The 15,333-nt window shown below is 43.6% G+C and overlaps 2 protein-coding genes across 12 annotated transcripts in view; one reads left to right on the plus strand and one right to left on the minus strand.

Annotated features, from left to right (window-relative positions):
• Window positions 1–15,333, plus strand: part of NDUFAB1 (NADH:ubiquinone oxidoreductase subunit AB1) — a 1,133,838-nt gene that overhangs the window by 829,454 nt on the left and 289,051 nt on the right. The window contains exon 1 of one of the 10 annotated variants that reach the window (XM_050773850.1): window positions 11,042–11,046. The exons of the other annotated variants lie outside the window; for them this stretch is intronic. The gene's annotated coding sequence lies outside the window, so the exon portion shown is untranslated. Of the gene's footprint in view, window positions 1–11,041; window positions 11,047–15,333 lie in introns of those variants that run through there. 10 annotated transcript variants of the gene reach the window in all.
• Window positions 1–15,333, minus strand: part of PRKCB (protein kinase C beta) — a 382,510-nt gene that overhangs the window by 331,144 nt on the left and 36,033 nt on the right. The window lies entirely within an intron of this gene.

Genomic DNA, 15,333 nt, shown 5'->3' on the forward strand with positions numbered 1-15,333 from the left:
CAGAATGAAAGAGAAAGAAAAAGAAAGAGAGAGAGAGAGAAGAAAGGAAAGGAAAGGAAAGGAAAGAAAAAAAAAAGGAAAGAAAGAAAGAGAAAGAAAGAAAACCCATTCAATGCCCTGGGATTTACAGATTCGTTCCAGAGCCAGCTTTGGAAAAGAAATGGGAGTGGAAAGACGCCCATGGCCCCAGTGACCCCCCAAGAAAAGAGAACTTCCTTTCCTTAAGTCCAAGCTGACAGGTAGAGAACTAAGTCAGGCTGAAGTTAGGAAAGTGGGAAGGAGGGATATGCACCAAGGAAAGAGAGTGCCTGTGGCTGCTACAGGCAGAGATGAAGGAGACAGATAGAGCATGAGGCATAAAAGGAGATAAATGAAAACCGTAATAAGGATAGACCCACATTGAGCACCTGCTGAAGCCAAGAACTCTGTTCAACTCTTAACACGGCCGGGCGTGGTGGCTCACGCCTGTAATGCCAGCACTTCGGGATGCCGAAGAGGGCGGATCACTTGAGGTCAGGAGTTCAAGACCTGCCTGACCAACATGGTGAAACCCCATCTCTACTAAAACTACAAAAATTAGTCAGGCGTGATGGTGTGCGCCTGTAATCCCAGCTACTCGGGAAGCTGAAGCAGGAGAATCGGTTGAACCCAGGAGGCGGAGGTTGCAGTGAGCCAAGATCATGCCATTGCACTCCAGCCTGGGTGACAGAGTGAGACTTTATTTAAAAAACAAAAAACAAAAAAACAAACAAACAAACATAAAAAACCTAACACACCATAGTCCAACCCTCACAGTGACTCTAAGAGGTAAAGATGATGTTGAATGTTTTGCCCAAAGTCCCACAGACTGGGATTTGAGAAAAACTGAGTCTCCTAGAGTATAAGCAGCAAGAAGGAGAACCAGGCAAGAGAAATCTCTCTCAAGAAAAGCCTTGATCCATCTGCAAGTCAAAGGAAACTTTCTTAGCATAGCCAGTCTAATGCCAACTCACAGCAAAGATGATGGTTAAGGATACTTCTTGCTGTGAGGCTTAGATTTGGATCCCAGCTCTGTGACCTTCCGCAAATCTACTGACCTCTTAGAACCTCAGTTTCTACAACTGTAATGAAACACACTTGTCTCAAAGAGTTGGTTTGAGGATCCAAAGAGAAAATAAATGTAATTTATTAGCACATTTCCAGCACGTGGCAATCAACCAACGAAAGTTCGCTGTTCTTAATGTTGTTAGTATCACACTCCTCAAACCTCCTGCCGCCCAATATCAAGTCAAAAAGAAATACACTAAGGCCAAGGCCACCTTACTACAAGATCAACCTGGTGATGGCTCATAGGATTTTTAAGAGATCCTGAAAGACATCCAAAAAAATATTTCCCCACCAGCTTCCTGGTGTCTGAAATATGTATCTTCCAGCACATGGTGGCTTTCTTTTCTCATTTAAAAACAAATCCAGTGCAAATACAGATTCACACTAGGGGAAGGAGCTGGGTAGCTTGGAAATCAGAGTTGAGAGTGAATCAGAAGTGAGTGCCACAAAAGGGGGCAAAGAGGGGAAAACAGCTGTGGATAGGCCAGGCGCAGTGGCTCACGCCTGTAATCCCAGCACTTTGAGAGGCCGAGGCAGGTGGATCACGAAGTCAGGAGTTTGAGACCAGCCTGGCCAACATGGTAAAACCCCATCTCCACTAAAAATACAAAAATTAGCCAGGCGTGGCGGCGGGCGCCTATAACCCCAGCTACTTGGGAGGCTGAGGCAGGAGAATTGCTGGAACTAGGGAGGCGGAGATTGCAGTGAGCCGAAATGGAGCCACTGCACTCCAACCTGGGTGACAGAGCAAGACTCCGTTTCAAAAAATAAAAAAGAGCTGTTGATAGTGGTAAAAAGCCACAGGATCTCCCATCTGCTTAAGAAACAGAATTGATTCCGTTAGTTAAAAAGCATAATGATTAGTGAATTTCACTCCTAAAGAAATAATAAGAGTAAAGGGTAGCAGGGGAAGGTTAAATCATTGCGTTAGTGTCTGACGTACAGCAGGCTCTAATAAACAACATGTATCATTATTACTTATTATTATCATTATTATTGATTCTTTATAATCTTCACCATAACTACTTAAAAGAAGGCATTACTACTTGAGTTTGCTGGCAAGGAAACTAAAATCCAGAGAAATTAAATAACTTGCCCAAGATCATCCATCTTGTGAACCTGGGAGTCAAATCCAAGTTTGTCTGATCCCAAAGGCTCTGGACCTATTATATCCATTCAGTCATCCATATTTGCTGAACAACTAAATGGTCTCATGAACCAAAGGGCTACCAGAATGCCACAAAAGAAAAGGAGATATGGGCCAGGTGTTGTGGCTCACACCTGTAATCCTAGCACTTTGGGAGGCTGAGGTGGGAGGATTGCTTGAGTCCAGGAGTTTGAGACCAGTCTGGGCAACATAGTGAAACCTTGCGTCTACAAAAAATAAAAATAAAAAAATTAAGCAGGCATAGCGGCGCATTCTTCTAGTCCTAGCTACTTAGGAGGCTGAGGTGGGAGGATTGTTTTAGGCCAAGAGATTGAAGCTGCAGTGAGCTATGGTCAACGCCACTGCACTCCAGTCTGAGTGGCAAAGTGAGACCCTGTCTCAAAAAGAAAAAGAAAAGGAGATGGTTCAGTTCCCAGGGTGCCTAGGATGTAGTGCTCAAACAGGAAGCCCACAAGGGAAGGCAAAGAGAAAGTTCACAATTTTTAATGAAGGCAGAAGAAAGGCAGAAAACGAGAGCTAACAGAAGTAACTTGGGGTTGATCTGCTTTGGAAAGGAAAATATAAATATATGACAAATTTTAGTTCCTATGTCCCCATGTATATGATGTGGGGAAATCTCCAGGACTTTGCTTATATTGAAAATGCCTTCATCACTAGGGGTGGATGCAGTGCCGTGAGCACACCATGGGTGCCAGAGTCAAATTACGGTTCATGTCCTAACTCTATAAGCTTGCATAAGAACTTACACTCTCTGAGCCTCCCTTTCCTCATCTATAACTGTGCTACCAATATGGTAGCCACTAGCCATACATGGCTACTGAGTACTTGAAATGTCGTTGGTTTGAATTGAGATGTGCTGTATGTGTAAAATACACATCAAAAGTTGAAGACTTGCTAAGGGCGGGGGCGGGGGGAGTAAAATATCTCATTAATAATTTTATATTGATTACATGTTGATATGGGAAGATTTGGAATATGCTGAGTTAAAGAAAACATTCTCACAATTCATCTCACCCGTTTCCTTTGACCATTTTAATGTGATTGCTTAGAACATTTTAAATCACATACACAGCTCAGATTTATGGCTCATGTTACATTTCTACTGGACAACACAGATCTACAAAATGTGGTTATGGGATTGCTACGAAGTTCAAAGACGTCATATGTAAAGTGTACCGTGTGCCCAGCTGTGCATTCATTTCCCTCCTCTAATTTATATCCCATCTACCAGTAAGTCCTTTTACCTCCCAAATCTGCCTGTGTCTCTCCCTCTGCACTCCTGCCCCTGCAGACAAAGACACCATCTCTCACCTAGAAATCCGCAGTTGACTCCTGACTCATCTTCCCACTTCCACTCCGGCTCCCAACAATCCATTCTCTACTCAGCAGCCAATGGAAGGTGTGTTAATACAAATCTGATCCTTTCCATCTCGCCTACCTGAAACTCTCCAGTGGCTTCCCACTGCACTTAGCACAGAGGCTCATCCTACGGGGCCCCTTATGATCTGGCCCCACACCCACTACACCCCAGCAACAAGGATCATGCCGAGCCAGTTTCCTCCTCAAGACCTTTCCATTGCTCATCCCAGGGCCCAGAATGGTATTTTCCCAAATTCTGTGTTTGGGAAATTCCAATTTCCTCCCCACCTTGTAGTCCTCAGGTCACCTGTCACCTGGTTAGGAAGGCCTTTCTGATCTAAAGTAGCCACTCACCACATCACTCTGTTGTCAAATCCTGATTCAGTTTCATGACATTTATCCCCGATGGAACTTATCCTGTTTTTTCAATTTGCTTACCTGTGTATTGTCTGGCTTCTTGCTGAATATCAGCTCCATGAGGGTGGGGACCTATCTAAGCCGTGCTATCCCCCTAGCCTTGCTCAGTGACTGGAACAAAGCTGGCCCTCAATAAATGCCAGTTTAATTAATAGATGTTTCCACTGGAGCTGTGGCGAAATTAGAAGCTAAATCCCCAGAAAAATTTCCCTAGACAGTTTCTACCATCAGCAATTCCACTTCAGGATCTATATCCAAAAGAATTGGAAGTGGGGTCTCAGCCAGGTGCAATGGTTCACACCTGTAATCTCAGCACTTTGGGAGGCTGAGGTGGGAGGATTCCTTGGGCCAAGGAGTCTGAGACCAGCCTGGCCACCATAGGGAGACCCCATCTCTACAAAAAAAAAAAAAAAAAAAATACTTGTATACCCATGTTCACAACAGCATTATTTACAATAGCCAATAGGTGAAAGCAACTCAAATGTCCATTGACTGATTAACATATAAGCAAAATGTTGCCTATTCATACAATGGAATATTAATCAACCATAAGGAGGAAGAAAATTCTGACATATGCTACAACATGAATGAATTTTGAGGACATTACGCTAAGTGAAATAAACCAGTCATGCCAGGTGCAATGGCTCACGCCTTCACTTTGGGAGGCTCATCCCTTCACTTTGGGAGGCTGAGGTGGGAGGATCACTTGAGGCCAGGAGCTTGAGACCACCCTGGGCAATATAGCAAGATCTCGTCTCTATTAAAAATCAAGGAAAAAAAATTAACTGGGCATGGTAGTGTGCGCCTGTAGTCCCAGCTACTCAGGAGGCTGAAGTGGGAGGATCCCTTGAGCCCAGGAGGTCGAGGCTGCCATGAGCTGTGATTGCACCACTGCACTCTAGCCTGGCCTGCGAGACACAGGGAGACCCTGTCTAAAAAAGAAAGAAGAAGGAAAGAGAGAAAGAAAGAGGAAAAGAAAGAAAAGAAAGAAAAAGAAAGAGCGAGAGAGAGAGAAAGAAAGAGAAAAGAAAGAAAGAAAGAAAGAATGAAAGAAAGAAAGAAAGAAAGAAAGAAAGAAAGAAAGAAAGAAAGAAAGAAAGAAAGAAAGAAAGAAAGAAAGAAAGGAAGGAAGGAAGGAAGGAAGGAAGGAAGGAAGGAAGGAAGGAAGGAAGGAAGGAAGGAAGGAAAAAAGGAAGAAGCTAGCCATGAAAAAACAATACTGCAAGAGTCCACTTACATGAAGCATCTAAAATAGCCAAACTCATAGAAACAGGAAGCAGAATAGTGGGTTACCAGAGGCTCGGGGGGAGGGAGAAATGGGAAGTTATTGCCAGTAGGTATAGAGTTTCAGTTTTACGAGATGAAAAGTCCTATCTGTTGCACAACAATGTAAATGTACTTGAAATGATACTGTATACTTAAAAAATGGTTAAGATAGTAAATTTTATGTTATGTGTTTTTTTTACCATGATTTTAAAATTTTGTAATTATTTTTTACAAATCAAGTTTTCATCTATCCCAAGGAATAGAATGGAAAACTGTGGCTAAATAGTCTAAAAAGAAGAAAATATTTTTTAAACAAATAGGAATGGGCCAGGGCACTGGCTCACTCCTGTAATCCCAGCACTTTGGGAGGCCGAGGTGAATGGATCACTTGAGGCAAGGAGTTCAAGACCAGCCTGGGCAACATGATGAAACCCTGTCTCTACTAAAAAGACAAAACTAGCTGGGTGTGGTGGTGAGTGCCTGTAATCCCAGCTACTTGGGAGGTTGAGGTAGGAGAATTGCTTGAACCTGGGAGGCAAAGGTAGCAGTGAACCAAGATCATGCCAGTGCACTTCAGCCTGGGCAACAGAGCGAGACTCTGTCTCAAAAAAAAAAAAAAAAAACTGGGAAAAGAGAGAAAAGGAGTCAACACAGGGCCCTGTCAATGCTCTGCCCATTCTTTGCCTTTCATCTTGGGTAGATGGACACAGAGACTCATGGGCCTGGGCCCCTAGTAGCATCACAGAGTGAAGAGGAGAGGCGAACATTCCCTTTAACCTCACTGCTGAAAACTTCTAGAAGTCTGTTCTTAGGACATAATTAGGAGTGCCAGCAAAAGGTGTTTCATCAGAGCACTGCTTATAACAGTGAGAAATGGAAAATATCCCCATGACCATCCACGGGGCACCTGTTAAGCACGGTCACGCCAAGCAGTGGAGACTACAGAACCACACAAAAAAAGATGGTGAAATGTGAACTGAAAAGCAGATAGTCTCTTACGTCATCATGGCCCCATTTGTGTGTGTTTGAGAGAGACAGAGACAGAGAGACAAGGGTAGATAGCAAGGTATTAACATTTCTGCTTGATTAGATTTTCTTTCTCCTCATTTTGTTGTAATGTTCTATAATGAAGATGTATTGCTTCTGAAATAAGAAAAAAAAATGTTTTAGCAAACAAAATATGGCAGGAAAAAATATTCAGAAGGAAACCCTAGGGGATCCCAGAGAAAATTCTAGTACCCTACTTCATTTTCTAAGAGTAAAATTATAGCACAGAAAGAACCCCCAGTAACAAACAGAAAATACAAAGCTTGAGTTATATAATTCAGAAAGGCCTGCAGAGGCTGTCAGACACCCACAGAGACCCAAACAGACCTTTTGGAGCACAAACCAGGGCAGAGAAAATACACAAAAACGAACAGAACCCATCCCGGGATTAAAAATTAAACATGCAGAATAGCAAAGACAAAGGCGTATGTGAGAAGGAGGGGGAGAAGGAGGCAGGAAGCAACATTCACTCCTCTTTCAGGTGCCAATGGGTGGTGGGGGGATTCTCAAAGCTCATTTTCCACACTGTTCTAGGGAGCCCCTATAATTAAGCTAATACTAGGAGGAAAGAGCCCTTCTATTTAGCTGTCATCTGTGTGAGTGCAAGAGGTGAGTCAGGCATCTCCTGCAGCAGAATGGAAAAGACCCAGGAGCCTGACAGCTGACCTAGCTTCTACCGTGCTGCCCGGCTTGGGGGTGGGGATTTCATTCCCCCAGGGTACCACTGAATCTAAGGACAAATAATATTAATACACTTTCAGAGCATGTCTTGTGTACCAGGCACTTTCCTAAACACTACAAACATACTCACTCAATCTTCACAACAATCCTATGAGATCGGCGTTTTTATTAATCCCATTTTGCAGACGAGAAAACTGAGGCACAGAGAGGTTAAGATTTGCCCAAAGTCACAGAGCTTAAAAAACAACAGAGCTAGGATTCAAACTCGGGAAGCTATGGCCCAAGATCCTATGCTCTGAACTACTACGCTGCTCTCTTAGAAAGCTAAAGGACCAGGGCACCGGGCTCAGTGGCTCACGCCTATAATCCCAACACTTTGAAAAGTCAAGGCCGGCGGATCACTTGAGGTCAGAAGTTCGAGACCAGACTGGCCAACATGGTGAAACCCTGTCTCTACTAAAAATACAAAAATTAGCCAGGCGTGGTGGTGTATAATCCCAGCTACTCGGGAGGCTGAGGCAGGAGAATCGCTTGAACCGGGGAGATCGCGCTTCTGCACTTGCTGGTGACAGAGTGGAACTCCATCTTAAACAAACAAACAAAAAGGATAGCTAAAGGACCAACAACAAAGGTTTATTCCCAGATTACTATGACATCTGTTTGCAGGAGATTCATGTCAAGGAGAAGGTGCCTGGAAAACCTCAGGGTTGAGTATTGCTGGACCTCGTCCTAGGCTATGAAAACAGCCCAGACTTACTCAGGAAAACCACTTTCCTACTCCCATATCTCCTACTGCTTCAGTCCCCAGCTCTCCGCATTCTCTACTTCCTGTGTGCCCACAAAACATGAAAATCAGCTCTCAGTAGGGGCCACACTGCACTCAACCACTACACTGCCTTTCCCTTTTCTTTTTTTTTTTTTTTTGAGATGGAGTCTCACTCTGTTGCCCAGGCTGGAGTGCAGTGACATGCTCTCGGCTCACTGCAACCTCCGCCTCCCAAGTTCAAGTGATTCTCCTGCCTCAGCCTCCTGAGTAGCTGGGATTACAGGCACGTGCCACCACACCCCACTGGTTTTTTTTTTGTTTGTTTTTGTTTTTGCATTTTTAGTAGAGACAGGGTTTCACCATGTTGGCCAGGCTGGTCCTGAACTCCCAGCCTCAAGTGATCCACCCACCTCGGCCTCCCAAAGTGCCAGGATTACAGCATGAACCACCACCAAGCCCAGCCAACACAACACTGCTTCTTAAGAACACAGGCTCTGCACCCAGAATGACAAAGCTCCTCTATACTCCCTGGCTGCAAGACCTGCAGAGAGCTGTTTACCCTCTCTCTACCCCTCCATTCCCCCATCTGTTAACTAGAGCTAATACGGGAGTTATAGTCGATTCTCATTATTTGCAAATTCACCTCTTGCTAAAATTTATTTATAACCCCCCAATCCATACTCAAGGTTCTTTCAAGATCATTAGCGGACATGTACAGAGTGGCAAAATATTTGCGTCAGCCAACATGTGTTCCCAGCTGAGGATGAACAAAATGATGTTCTACCTTCTGGCTTCAGCTCTCATGCTGTAAACAAGCATTCTTTCTGTGGTATATTAGCAGCACATTTTTTCCCATTTTCCTGCTTTTTGAGGATGACGTTGCTGTAAAATGATCCCATAGGGTAATGGTGAAGTGCTATCTGGTGTTCCTAAGTGCAAGGGGTCCGAGATGTGTCATGCGTGTGTTATATAAGCTTTGATCAAGCATGAGTTGGAGTGCTGTTGGCAGTGAGTTAGATGTTAATGAGTCAGCAATATATATTAAGGTGTCTTTAAACAGAAACACACACAAAATAAGCTTACGGGTTGATCAGTGGATGAAAACCATGTGACCAGAGGCTCACAGGAACCCAACTTTGTATTTCACCTAGGAGCAATGGTTCACTGTTTATTAATTCAGTGTTTGCAGTGACTTTACAGAACATAACTACTGTGAATGACAAGAAGTGACTGCACAGGCTGGGTGCGGTGGCTCATGCCTGTAATTACAGCACTTTGGGACACCGAGGTGGGTGGATCACCTGAGGTCAGGAGTTCAAGACCAGCCTGGGCAACGTGGTGAAACCCCATCTCTACTAAAAATACAAAAATTAGCCAGGCATGGTGGCACACGCCTGTAGTCCCAACTACTCAGGAGGCTGAGGCATGAGAATCACCTGAACCCGGGAGGTGGAGGTTGCAGTGAGCTGAGATCATGCCACTGCACTCCATTCTGGATGACACAGTGAGACTCTATTTCAAAGAAAAGAAAAAATAAAATGAGAAGTGACTGCACCTCATAGTACTGTCAGTCTTAAATAAGCTGATACCACTAAGGCACTTAGGATACTGCTTTGATACATACTAAGTGCAATGTAGCCATTCTCCATTACCATTTATACAGATTTCTAGCTTAAAGACTGACATGAAATCAATGAGAACATGGGGACTCACATAGAACAACTAACTTTCCTGAGTTGAGTGGCCCAGACAAATGCACAGAAAAAGTTTTGACAGTGCAGCTTGCCATTGGTGATGAGCTCAGAGTGAAATAAGTGGCTTCAGGTTAAGGCCGACTTTGGGGAACACCCATGGGCTTTACCTGCTCAGACTGTACTCTTGGGGAGTCTTATATGGGATTGTGGAGGGGTCAGCAAGTCAGAGATGGTTATGTGACTCAAGGTAGGACAATCAGAAGCTCCTTCCCCAGACTTAGCATCTTTTTCAGAAAAGATTCTCTCTAAACTTTAGCTTTTTTTTTTTTTTTTTTTTTTTTTTTTAAGAGACAGGGTCTCCCTCTGCTGCCCAGGCTGGAGTGCAATAGTGCCATCATAGCTCACTGTAGTCTTGAACTCCTGGGCTCAAGTGATCCTCCCGCCTCAGCCTCCACAGTAGCTGGGACTACAGGCACCGTGCCTGGCTATTTTTCTTTTCTTTCCTTTTTTTTTTAGACGGAGTTTCGCTCTTGTTGCCCAGGCTGGAGTACAATGGCGCGATCTCAGCTCACAGTAACCTCCGCCTCCTGGGTTCAAGCCATTCTCCTGCCTCAGCCTCTGGAGTAGCTGGGATTACAGGCATAAGTCACCACGCCTGGCTAATTTTGTATTTTTAGTAGAGACGGGGTTCCTCCATGTTGGTCAGGCTGGTCTCAAACTCCAGACCTCAGGTGATCTGCCCGCCTTGGTCTCCCAAAGTGCTGGGATTACAGGCGTAAGCCACCATGCCTGGTCTTTTTTTTTTTTTTTTTTTTTTTTTTTCTAAGGATGGGGTTTCACTATGTTGCCCAGGCTGGGAAATTTGCATCTTTTACAATTATTCACCCCATCTGTGGTGTCCTGAAGGAAAAGGTCATTAGTCCCTGCTTCCTAGATCCCCAGAATTTCTTTGGTTCCAGAACCTTCTAAAGCCTACTTCTTCATCTTTTCCTTCACATCTCTGTCCGCCACCCCCCCCATATCCTTCTAATAAATTCATTTTTGCTTACGTTAATCAGAGTTCATTTATGTTACTTGCAACCAAAGGATTCTAACTAAAGGATTTTGGAAGGGTATGTTTCCTCCATCCACCTTCCCTATCACTTAGCTCTCAGAAAAAAAGAAAATTCTAGTGTTAACCACTTTCCCCAGCTGAACATTGTTTTGAGTAGTCGTATTTTGAAGGAACAGAGCAGAGCAAATACATCAATGAAGCACCTAGATGTCCTTAAATTAGTTCAACTCTTCGGGCCCAGACGAATTGCATTCCAGGGCTCCAAGAGATCTCACCAGTGAAATCACCAAACCACACTGCCTAGGATCCCAGAAGAATACTGGAGAAAGAGAAACGCACAGAGGTACGCAAATGTCATTCTGTTTTTCAGAAAGAAAAAGAAACCGTGGCTTCTGCAGACAAAAGAACCAGCATAAGGAGAGAGAGGCATATCAGCCTAACCCCATTTCCTTTTTAGTGTGTGTTTTGTTTTGTCCTTGGACAGTTGCTAATCTGGTGGACGGGGGAAGTGTGATGTGGAATATATCCCTGGAGTTTAACAAAGCATTCCTCAATGTTGCTTGCAATAGTCTTTTGGGAATGACGGAAAATATACTGTCTTCTCAGACAGTTTGGTGGATTAGTGACAAGCTAAACTTCCACAGCCAAATGGCACTGCTTAATGCAATTTGCCTTTGTGGCACTTACAAGTAAAATCACGTATATAATTGTTCCATATCTGGCTTCCCTGGTAGGCTGTGGGATCTGTGAGTGAGTGGTTGGCATCTGTCTTGGTCACCATTATATCCCACACCTCACATTGTGCAGAGCACATAGACAGGGGTCCAAAAAAATGACTGCATGCGTGCGTAAATGAGTTGATCAATCAATGAATGTATGTCAACCTTAGAGGGACGTCTGAAAGAGTGGCAAACATAAACGCCTATGGGGCCAGGGCAGTCACGTAAAATGAGGCATACAGGGTGACTAGAAGATCCTATATCTATCCCAAAAAGTCAGCTACTTCTCAGTTCTAGCCCTAGTGCCATGAAGGAATGCAGACTTGGGCTGTCAGTGATGATGCTTTTTCAAAAGATACCTAATACAGGTATTTCATTATGAAATTATCCTATTTTTAAATACGGGTCATATACATATACACACATGTATATGTATATCACACATATATACACACATATATATATATTTAACTCTTTTTAGTTGAAGCAAAACACGTCTAGGAAGGGAAATTTGGTCCTTGGACACCTGCTGGTAAGCTCTGCTAAAAATGGGCCCTGGGTCTTCATCCTCAGTCTTGTCTCATCCAGTATTTTTTTTTTTATCATAAGACACAGAGAGGCTGGGCGTGGTGGTTCACACTTGTAATCCTAGCACTTTGGGAGACTGAGCTGGGAGTACCACTTGAGCTCAGGAGTTCAAGACCAGCCAGGGCAACATAGTGAGACCTCATCTCTACTAAAATTCAAAAAAATTAGCCGGGTGTGGTGGCATACGCCCGTAGTCCCAGCCACTTGCAGGGGCTGAGGCAGGAGGATCGTTTGAGCTCAGGAAGTCGAGGTTGCATTGAGTCCTGATCATGCCCTATACTCCAGCCTGGGCAACAGAGCAAGACCCTGTCTCAAAAAAAAACAAAACAAAAACAAAAAAAAGAACAGAGAGAAAGGAATCAAATGAGTTGAATTCAAAAACAACATATGGCTGAAAAGGTGGGTGACCAGGCTGGAAGACAGATGTAGGACCTTAAACATAAGTAACAGAATGGATTTAACATGAGCAAGTATTAAGGTCCAGAAACCCAATTTACAAGTCCAGGAACACAAGTTAGATTAAGAGGTTTTCAGATTAAGATTAAGTATTTGTGAATCACTTAAGGATTTCATTAGATGAAAAGCTCAGTGAGTCAGCAGTCTGAGGGGACTGCCAAAAAATAGTTAATGATTTTAGATTAATTGAAGTACATTATCTACATCAGTGATTACACATTGGTGGCCCACATTTTGTTTGGCCTGCAAGTTGGTTTTTAGTTTTTTAAAAATAATCAACTTACCAACACTTCAAAATTAGGAAAGCTCCCATAAGTATACTAATTTCCTGCCTCTCTTGGGGCAAAAAAAACGAGAGAGAATAATCTGGTAATGCTAGGCCTGTGTGGGTATACCGAAAAATAAGTATGTTTCAAAATATTACATACTTCTTTGTATGCTTATAAAAACTCTTAAGGTTTCATTTACAGGCATTTCTTATATCTAGGATGTTTCACACATCTAAGACAGTTGCCTGGCCCCTGTAGGAATTTGAAATTGTGACCCCAAATCTAGAACATGAGATGTGATGGTTCATCGCTACTCAGTGATAGGCAGAATCTAGCTGACATGTTACATGGGATTTCAGAATTTATGATTTATAAGGCACATGAACAAGGTGGAAACTTGTGGACAGGTGAAAGAACTTTTGGCTCATCCATAGAACAAAATCCTACGCTGCCGTTTTTTCAAATGTCTATCTCTTCTGACATGGAAAGACAGACATTGTTAGTGAAATCAGAAAGTTGTACAACCGAATATTTAGCCTAATACTATTTTAGTAAATACATGAGTACGTGGGTGTAGGTGTGTATTTTTTACGAGCATAGACAAGCAATTTTCCCTTCCAACTTTGAAATTCAAGGGTTCTGTGAGATTTCCACATTCATGACAGCCAAATATAAGATGAGGAAATGACCGAGTGATTTACAGAGGCAGAAAGCAACAATCTAGTATCATTAGAGGTAAATGTGCTAAAGGGTATTTTTAAAATAATAATTTTCATGAGACTGAGTAGGAGTATATGTTTGAAAACCCTGAAAAGCAGGATGAAGAGCGGGACCAAGAAGCAGATATACTGACAGGGGCTAAGCCTAGCTGACATCTCTTAAGGTCTCAGCCCATCCCTGGCAGACTTTCCTGAAACTGCTCCTCTCACCTACAAGGGTGGAGCCCAGCTATAGCATCTTTCACATCCCTATCCACTGGCTTCTGACCCAAGGAAGGCCAATCAGATTATCCCAGAAGTTTGGAATTAGACTTAAGAAATGCTATCTGTCCCAGTTGGGAAGTAAGTGTGAAGTATGGCCAGAAAGCACATGGTTGACCCATTGCAAACAAAGGCCAGGAAAGACCGTCAACAGAGAAAGGAGAAAGGCAGACCTGCAGGAACCAAAGAAGAACCAGAAAACCCACGGTGGTCCAAAAACAAAGAGAAGCTGAAATCGCACAGCTGCCTGCATTCCCGATTAAGTCTTCCTTTTTTTGTTTGTTTGTTTGGTTTGTTTTTTGTTTTGTTTTGTTTGAGACAGAGTTTCACTCTGTTGCCCAGGCTGGAGTGCAGTGGCATGATTTCAGCTCACTGCAACCTCCACCTCCCAGGTTCAAGCAATTCTCCTGCCTCAGCCTCCTTCCAAGTAGCTGGGATTACAGGCGCCTGCCACCACACTCAGCTACCTTTTTTTTTTTTTTTTTTTTTTTTTTTTTTTTTTAAGTAGAGATGGAGTTTCACCATGTTGGCCAGCCTGGTCTCAGACTTCTGACCTCAAGTGATCCACCCACCTCGACTTCCCAAAGTGCTGGGATTACAGGCATCTGCCACCACACCTACCTAATTTTTTTTTCTTTTCTTTTTTTTAGTAGAGTCAGGGTTTCACCATGTTGGTCAGGCTGGTCTTGAACTCCTAACCTCTGGTGATCTGCCCACCTCGGCCTCCCAAAGTGCTGGGATTATAGGCATGAGCCATCACGCCGGGCCAAGTCTTCCATTTTTCTATCCAGTTGCTCCTGAAGCCCAGCTGAAGTTCCTGTTCTTCAATCACAAATGATAACCTCCAATAATAATAATAATAATAATAATGGCATCAGGAGCTCCCACTCAGAGATGCTCACCATCTGCTCAGCAATCAGTGCTTTCCATACATGAAATTTAGTTTTCCTGACAACCCTGTGAGGTAGTTCATATATTTATACTCTGCCCTATTTTTGTAGGTGAAAAACTGAGGCACAGAGAGGGTAAGTAACTTCCTAAACGTGGCCCAGCTAGGAAGTGGCAGAGGCAGAATCTGAATCCAAACAGGACACCTCCAGAGACTGTATATTTAACTTTTATTTATTTATTTATTTATTTATTTATTTTTTTTTTTTAAGAGACAGGGTCTTGCCCTGTCATCCAGGCTGGAGTGCAGTGGCATGATCATAGTTCACTGCAGCTTCCAACTCCTGAGCTCAAGCGATCCTCCCACCACAGGCCCCCGAGTAGGTGGGACTACAGATGCACGCGACCACACCAGCTAATATTTTTTTAAAATTTTTGGAAAGACGAAGGCTTGCTATGTTGCCCAGACTGACATTTAACTATTAATATTCCACTTCTTGGTCTAAGTTGGCCTAAGTGAATTTCCACCACTTGTGACTCCAACAGAGAGACATGGAGAAGCCACATGGACTCGGGGAAAAGCAGCCACCTAGAAGTGCTGTAACGGGAACCCTGCCAGTTCTTCCTGCTAAGTTGGCCAGCAAGAGACCATTTCTTGGAACTGGGGTGGCTGCTGGCACCAAGGCCTGCAGTCGCAAGAAGAGCCGTGGCAAAGCCACTCAGGGCTTGATGTAGCATGTTCTTGACAATTATGTGTGTCGGGCACCCCCTGAGTGCCAGCCACCATTCTGGGAGCTAGAGAAGTAACAAGAGAACAAGACAGGCAAGGACCTCGCTCTCCCAAAGCTTACATTCTAGTAGAGGAAGTCAAACTAATATTTTAAATAGTTACAGA

Source organism: Macaca thibetana, chromosome 20 (assembly GCF_024542745.1).
Source record: "Macaca thibetana thibetana isolate TM-01 chromosome 20, ASM2454274v1, whole genome shotgun sequence".
In the NCBI taxonomy this organism is placed as follows: Eukaryota; Metazoa; Chordata; class Mammalia; order Primates; family Cercopithecidae; genus Macaca; species Macaca thibetana.